Source organism: Anser anser (genome assembly GCF_964211835.1).
Source record: "Anser anser genome assembly, chromosome: Z".
In the NCBI taxonomy this organism is placed as follows: Eukaryota; Metazoa; Chordata; class Aves; order Anseriformes; family Anatidae; genus Anser; species Anser anser.
Genome location: NC_139723.1, coordinates 49,519,056 through 49,527,804, shown reverse-complemented (window position 1 = coordinate 49,527,804; position 8,749 = coordinate 49,519,056). Strand labels below are relative to the sequence as shown.

Below are 8,749 nucleotides of genomic sequence, written 5' to 3'. Positions count from 1 at the left end.
TGATATGAGCTGTAGTATATTTCTTATGCCTAACAATAACAACTCAGTTGCTAAGAACACCAAAAGACAAATGTTAAAACTTTTTCCATGAAGACTTAATTCAGGGACAGTATTCAAATTATATGCCCAGTTCAATTTTCTATAACTAGACCACATCAGCAGTAGATTTGTTACGCTTTGTCTTGACATTATTTTCTTGTACCATGGCGTGGAGTATTCTGTAGTATTTTTTACATCACTGTAGATTATTATGACATAATTTATTAAAGCTCCTGAAGAAATAAAACTATTTTTAAAGGGTTGTATGCAATTTTTGCCCATATAAGTTACTGCTTGAGTACTGTGTTCAGTTTGGGGACCCTCACCACAAGAAAGACATTGAGGCCCTGGAGCATGTCCAGAGAAGCACGATGGAGCCGGTGAAGGGCCTGGAACACAAGTCCTATGAGAAGTGGCTGAGGGAACTAGGGTTGTTTAGTCTGGAGAAGAGGAGGCTCAGGGAAGACTTTATGGCTCTCTACAATGACCTGAAAGGAGGTTGTGGCCACATGGAGGTTGGCCTCCCAGGTAGAAAGAGAGATTGGCCTCAAGTTGCACTGGGAGATGTTCAGGTTGGAAATTAGGAAAAAAAAATCCCAGAAAGAGCGTTTAGGCATTGGAACAGGATGCCCAGGGAAGTGGTGGAGTCACCATCACTGGAGGTGGTTAAGAATAGGGTAGATGTGTTACTCAGGGACATGGTTTTGTGGGCAATATCAGTGGTAAGTGGACGGCTGGACTAGGTGACCTTTGAGGTCTTTTCCGACATTAATGATTCTATGATTCTATGATTCTGTGGTCTCAGCTGATATATTCATGTATATTTCCTCCCTGACTGTTCTTCATTACAAGAATCTGGACTCCCAGCTGTAGCTTCAAACCTCACTATTTTTATTAGACATCCAATTAGTACTGCATTAGAATGTATAAGAGATTCAGCAGGGCATTAGTTGCAATGACCTCACATGCTCATGAACACATTTAACAAGGGACACAGGCTCTGGAGAATTGAGGCAGCATCCCACGAGATTCATTGTTCTCTTCCTGACCTTTCAGAACCCCAACTTATTTGCCACAGCATGCAAGGAAGACCTTCCAATGCAGATACCACGGAAAGGATGAGCCCTTTGCATCTGACATGTCTACTCCTAGGTAAAAGAGAAATTGCTTCAGTCACTATATTTGTTCGTCTTGATGCAAGAACAGGCAGAGTTTACCTTGAGGCAAAATAAGATGTCCTGACTGATAACAGCACATGTATGTGGTGAAGTTACACATGCAAAGCCAGTTGTCTTTTGTCACTGAAGTATGTGAGCTACACTCACGCCTGCTTTATCTACTGCCCTGAAATCTGAAATTCAAAAACAAACAAAAAAAAAGTAGAAAAAAGTCACCTCTGAGAAAAAGAAGGAAATTTTGATTGTAAATGTAAATTATAACAGCAATGGATTTAAGTAATTGATTTGAGATCTTAATTGATGAATTGTGTGTGTGAAATAGAGAACTTTAAAAGTAGTGAGAAAAATGAGGACCTAATGGTAAAAGAAGTAAGAAGGCATCTTTTCAGGGTTTAATTATTATTTTTAAAAATTTTTATTTTACCTTTTTTTTTTTTTCTGACTACAGTAAAGGAAAAGCCACTTTGATTTCAGAGATTCATAACATGTTATTTTAATAACTACTCATAAATGATTTTTCTTCTTTAATGAAAAAAAAAAACACACCACCATATGTTTTCTTCATAACCATTTGTTCCAAATTGTCCCAGGGAATACACACTTACAAAACCAGAGAATTTTCTATAGTTTAAAAGAAAAATTGAAATGACCTTTTCAATTTTGATAATTTTGATAATTTCAAAAATACTAACTTTATCAGCATTTCTACATTACAAAAGGCATTGCACAACACAATATTCAAAGACACATTTCAAAAATTCTGTGTATATAACCGGAATAGTTGCTTGGTCACTGCAGACGATGTTTTGTGATGACTCTATCATGAATCAGACAGTGATGATGATGATTATTTTTTTGATAATTAGGGTGAGAACTGTGCCCTTTTATGTTCATACAATATCTAAGCCATTTTGGGTGCTACAGAAATAGATTCAGATAGAAATCATTAATAATGTGTGAATACAGACAGATCAGAACTGTAGCCAGAGGCAAAGGAAGATGCAACAGGAGATGATTCCATTCTCCCTACCTCTAACCATTTCCTACTATAGACTTGGTATGCAAGTGAAAAAGTCAGGTTAAATGAAAGAAAAAGCAAAAGAAGCAAAAGCAAAAGCAAAAAAGCAAAAGCAAAAAAGCAAAAGCAAAAGCAGAAAAGCAGAAAAAGGAAAGGAAAGGAAAGGAAAGGAAAGGAAAGGAAAGGAAAGGAAAGGAAAGGAAAGGAAAGGAAAGGAAAGGAAAGGAAAGGAAAGGAAAGGAAAGGAAAGGAAAGGAAAGGAAAGGAAAGGAAAGGAAAGGAAAGGAAAGGAAAGGAAAGGAAAGGAAAGGAAAGGAAAGGAAAGGAAAGGAAAGGAAAGGAAAGGAAAGGAAAGGAAAGGAAAGGAAAGGAAAGGAAAGGAAAGGAAAGGAAAGGAAAGGAAAGGAATAGTGATTGATCTAACATAAGAAAAACTGTGCAAACTTCTTGCTGATCTCTGCTCCTGGGTTCTAACTCTGGTCTTATTATCAGCTGACAATGGGATCAATTCTCTAAACGTATCTGTAAAGTTGAACTTCACTTCCATGCAGAAACTAGATTTAAATCATTATGTCTGCGTGAAAGAATAGGGGTTTACACCTGTCATATTTTGTAAATGTATGTGTCCACTCCCTTCCCTAACTTCAAATTATCATTATTATCTATTATTAATAGTAATAAAAATGTGGGCTGAAGTTTCTTTTGAAGTGCTATAAATTCAGAAAGTTCTGAAATTAGTAGTCACACTGTATATTCTTCCCAAACACATTCTGGTCTTTTTACTTTCCTTGGCATGAAGTCCAAGCTACAAACTTTTAGAGTTTGTTAGCTCTGCTTATTTAACAACAGAAAAAAATTCCTCTTGGAAAGTTCTTGTTTGAACATTATGTTTCATCAGCTATTAAATAATGGATTGACTAATCTGCATTATTAAATGTAAAAAGCCAAATATGAGTGAACAGTAGTCCTAAATGATAGAAATAGACAAAAATGATTCATCTCCTATTGATACTGAAATATTGTTTTGAATGTCCTTTGGAAACAAACAAATAAACATTTCCTTCTATCATGCATTCTTTAGTGAAAAATAAGTACTACTATAACAGAGATAAAGCTGTAATGGAGCTTTTAGCAGCATATAGGCTAGGAGTGCTAAAAATATGAAAAATTTTCAACTTCCAATATGTGGTATCTTTTCAGAAGAGACTCTTTGAGATTATGGCAGCAAAGAGCATCATGAATAACTCATCATTGTTGGTGATATTTTATTTATTATTTAATAGTCCTTGGGGTATTTCCAGTCTTGAATTGACTGAAAATGTCAATTGTATTCCTGTAGGAATGTGTGTCTTGTGTATCACATTGAGTCAGGAACTTCATCTGTCTATTTCTATCTGTATTTCATAAAAAGTGTATTACACATCCACTTGTCTGGTGATAACATTTTTTGCATTGCTTGCAAAATTCCTCTTTCAGGTGTCAAAGTAAGTAGCTTTAGAAAAAGCAGCCAATCTGCTCTGTATTGACCATGTTCTCAAGCTAAGACTATGTTGTTATGTTTGTGTCTGTGTGTGCATGTGCGTTAAAAAAGTTCATTATTATTTTACACACATACTCTTGCTAGATTGTTTCTTGTCTCTCTCCAGTCTACTTAAGCTGACTCTGTGATAATGCAGTGAAATCCTTACACTGAATGAGAAGAGTAAACATTATTAATGTGAAACTAATAGTGGTCAAAATAAACAGAATCTTTGTCATAAAATGACATTTTGTTTAATCTCCCTGAGAATACTTTGTAGTCACATAAACTGTTTGCTTGGCAGACCTGTGTACTAAGACTGAGCATTTCAATGGAGTTAAGGACCTACCACTAGGATTTTATATTCTTTCAGAGAATTTCTGGGGTCTCTCTACAAAAAGTAGGTAGGAATCATTCTAGGAACACATCTCTTTGAGATCCATGTTACTCTGAAGTCATAGAAGAGCTTTCACTTAAGGTACAAGGACAGAACCAATAATCCTTACCTCTGGTACAGTTACAGAATCAGACACTTTAGTCAAAAACAAACAAACAAACAAACAAACAAACAAAAAAATGACAGTGCTGCACAAAACACGAGTTACCTGTACTTTTAAGAGCTGGAATAGTGTTCAGACCTTTCATCAAGGATCTTAATGAAGTAGTATCTTCAGATCACAAAGAAAATGTATCAGCTGGGAAATCAATATACACTGCATATAAAATAACAGAGAGATTTGACATATAAACAGTGAACAATATTCCAACACAATTTATGATAGTTCACATTACTCAGTGAAAAAAAAAAAGACTTACCAAATTAAAAAAGAAAAAAAAGTACAACACATGCTAAGAAAACTAAAAGTTTTAAATTCCATGTTACAATAAATAAATATATTTCCACTGAAACAATATAGAAACTAAGGAGTAGAAATATTGTGGCAAATTGTCCTGGTTCCAGTTAGGACAAAGTTAATTTTTCCTCATAGTAGCTGGTAGGGTGCTATGTTTTGGATTAGGATGAGAAGAGCGCTGATAACATGCTGATGTTTTAATTGTTGCAGAGCAGTGTTTACACCAGGCCAAGGACTTTTCGGCTTCTTGCTCTGTCCTGCCAGCGAGCAGGCTGGGGGTGCAGCAGGAGCTGGGAGGGGACAGACCCAGGACAGCTGACCCAAACTGGCCAAAGGGGTATTCCATACCATCTGACGTCATGCTAAACAATATATAGAGGTGGCTGGCCGGGGTGGGGCGCCAGCTGCTCGGGGATAGGCTGGGCATTGGTCAGCGGGTGGTGAGCAATTGCATTGTGCATCACTTGTTTCTTACACATTATTATTATTGATACTATTATCATTATCACTATTATTATTATTGTTATTATTATATTCCTGTCTTAATAAACTGTCTTTATCTCAACTCACAGGCTTCACTTTCCCGTTTTTCTCCCCCATCCCAGAGAGGGAGGGGGGAGGGTGAGCGAACGGCTGTGTGGTTTTTAGCTGCCAGCCGGGTTAAACCACAAGACAAATACACCAAAATTTGTTCAAATCATGCATCTTCTTCCTCAACCCATCTTCAAACTTTGAACTGCAAGTTCAAATAAAATATAGTTGCCTAGCTGTGCCTGTTTCTAACTTAGTTCCTCTAACATTATTGAAGTACTATAAATCAAAACTAAACATCACCATAATTAATTACAAATAAAATATTTAATTTCATTTAATTTCATTAATTTCATGTATTCTACATTCACTTGTATTTAATCTCAATTCTCTGTGTTTTGTTTCATACTGTAATAGCAGTATGAAAATTCTTGCCTTACTAAAACAAAATGAAGATGAACTCTTATTTACAAATGGGATTCCAATGGAGCTGATTTTCATTTGGTTTGATCATTCCCACCATGGACTTGCTAGTGGTTGAAATACAGAGGATGGAAAAGAGGAAAGACTGCTGCTTTGCAGTGCCCTGCAAACTTACAAATACTAATTGTAGCAGATGTATTTCCAGCTGGAATGAGTCAAGAAGATGCCTCCATTTCTTAATCCTAACCCACTTCAGGATGAAGTCTTCCAGTTTCAGGCTCGGTTTAAAGTAACCCATCTAAATTTATGTTATTAGAGACAAAGAGTACACCCAGCCAATGGGAGCGTGATGTCAATATTGTGAGGGTGATGTCTACCCTCTCAGAGCACAAAAACATTCACAGTCTTCATGGTTTTTTAAGTGGCAGAACCCTGAAAGCAGTTGGGTTTGTAACTGGGGATTTCAGGAACATCAATCCTGCTCTTTGAATTCCTTGAACTTCACTGCAAATTTAGTTGCTTGAGTTTTAGACACAAGAAGCTGTATTTCAGATCTAAATGAAGAAACATTTCTGACCACAGTGAAACTTAGGGAAATTCGAACCTTGATGCTTACCAACTCACAGTCATAACAACAATATCGTCACAAAGATATTTGCAGTCTGCTTCATACTATATTATTTAAATCTTTATCACTGTCTTTTATTACTTATTTTCTGCTTGATCTTGCTTCACAGATACAATGTTGGGAAACATTTTGGTGTATTCTCTTTTACTGCTAAACCATAAAATACCTTCATTCTTTACAACTCTCTCTCTCTGAATACCAAAATCAGCCATTATGGCCATTAGTCAAAATTCGAAGTGTTTTCCTTACATTTTGTGAATATATATATATATATTTGTATGCTGAAGAATGAAAAAGGATATTTCAAACCTTTTGAATATTTACAGAAAATTCTTAAGCTTGTATGTAAAGTATCTGAAAAAAAAATATATTCCGTGGAAGGTGATTTGTAATTGCAGGTTATATGATTTTAGAGTGAAGAAAACATTTTTTTTTTTTTTTTCATGAAAGTTCAAATCAGGGGACTATATGAAGACCTGAAATTTAGCACTTATTTAAGTGCTATTTCAAATTCAATTCACACCTTATTTTGTGTCTGTTTTTCTACCAGTTTTCATTTAAGTGATGATATTTCATTTAGCTATTTATTTCATTTATTTATTTACTTATTGTCTGCCTGTCAAATGGTCTATCTATAAGCCTAACAGTACAGACCTATGAAGAACCCGTTGTTACTGTCTACTCTCCACAATTATATATATATATTTAAATATATGTGCATCTTCAAACTAATATATGCTATTGATTTATATGAATATTGCACTATTACCCATATGTAAAAAAATACTTGTTGGTGCTGTTATCCATTTCCTAATCTTTATTTGCAGGAGTAATTCTCTTTTTGGGCAATTGTATTCACCTCTATTGGATTACACATCTTCTGCAAGATATTTTCTCATTCTAGACTGTAAGTAATTGGGTTCCTCTGACTTTCTGCAGTTTTTTGCACATTCACATTCATGACACGATATTCCACAATAGTTTGCTAGTTTTAGTTGCTGGGATTTTCTTGCTTTCTTTTCACTTAATATTTTCATTATTCATAGATGATTTCAAATCAAGATGTATGTCTGAATTCAAAGAAGTTAAAGAATATTACTCTTGATGAAGAATCCCACAGTTGGAGGAGATCATTCTAAATAAAATAAATACCACTTACACAGTGTTTTATTTTCTTTTACTTAGAATTGCTGGAGTTACCCGTAGTGATAGGAGCTCTCTACAAGATATTCTAGGTTATGCGAAGCACTGCAGCAAGGCATAATATAGTCTTCGTGACATAATTGTCTTTCTGGAAGTCTTTGAACTAAATCTGAAATGAAATCATACTTGCATCGCTTTGTACCTGCATATTGTAATGTCTTATTATAAACACAAATCTCACATATATTCTGTTTCTTTTTTTTTTTTTTTTTTTTCCAGAACAATCTAAGGAACTAGAAACCTATCATAAATTTCTTCTGGAAATGCAACATGAAGATGAGATCAGTCACATCTATATCATATAGTGATCAGTATTAAATGTAATCACACAGACATAATTTTAACAGAATGGTGCTCAATATTTCTCTTATTATGTTAAGGATGTGCCATTACTCTCATGAAAAAGCAATAATAAGTACATTAGTAATGAGTTGTACTGCCAATTGATAAAGATGTTAATTGTTATAATATGTATAAAAGTTCTCTTTCAGTAAGAAAAATATTATTTTTCAAGATAACAAAAACAAAACTTTAAAACCAAGAAATGTGAGCTGGAGCATTAAGCTCAAATACACATTTCTCTGAATGTGATAAATGTAACATTTTTTTATGTCTTTAAGTGTACATTGTCATGTGATTGAGTATACATTTTCTTGTTTGTAAGTACTGGGCTTCTTAATGTTATTTTACATATATATATATATAATTTTTTTTTTTTTGAAGGAAGGGGAAGGGGAGATACACATCCTTCAGAGATAAAAATGATCAATCATATTACCTTCAGCAGAGCAAGTTTAACATAAATATTCAGATATGACCTTCAGATATTTATACCACATAAGCATATATGTATTTGGGCATGTAGGTGCGTTGCCAATTTTAAGATACAACCATACCAGTCAGAAGTACAATAAATAAATGAATGAATAAATAAACAAACAAATAAATATTTAGCAAAAGAAAGTACTCCTGATTAGTTATATGTGCTATTAACAGAACTATCTCAACATCCCTGTTTTATCCTTCTTTATTCCTCCTTCCCCTCAACCTTAGGAACTGTAAAATCAAGATGTTTCATCTTACTTTTGTTATCATTTAAACTTGTTTTCCTTACAGTAAACTTTGTGTGCTTAAGAATGTATTGCTATGTGGAAATGACTACATTAATAGAGTAATGTAGTGTAATAGCTATGTCTATAATCAAAGTCATTAGCGAAAATAGTTTTCCTGTAGACGTGTGCCAGTTTTCCTACAGATTTATGTCCTTTCCCCCTTCAATCCCCTCTTTCTAGCACAGTGCTTCAATATTTTCCAGACTTCCATCTGTCAGTCCTAGTGGTCAAGGCAGGTTACATG

General features: G+C 34.5%; 1 long non-coding RNA gene across 1 annotated transcript; it reads left to right on the top strand.

The window, feature by feature from the left end:
- The first annotated feature begins 457 nt into the window (after positions 1-457).
- On the top strand, positions 458-8,665 carry LOC310889514. The gene is made up of 3 exons (XR_014576596.1): positions 458-1,191; positions 7,018-7,097; positions 7,613-8,665. It is a non-coding gene; the product is annotated as an uncharacterized lncRNA (long non-coding RNA).
- The last annotated feature ends 84 nt before the right edge of the window (positions 8,666-8,749 follow it).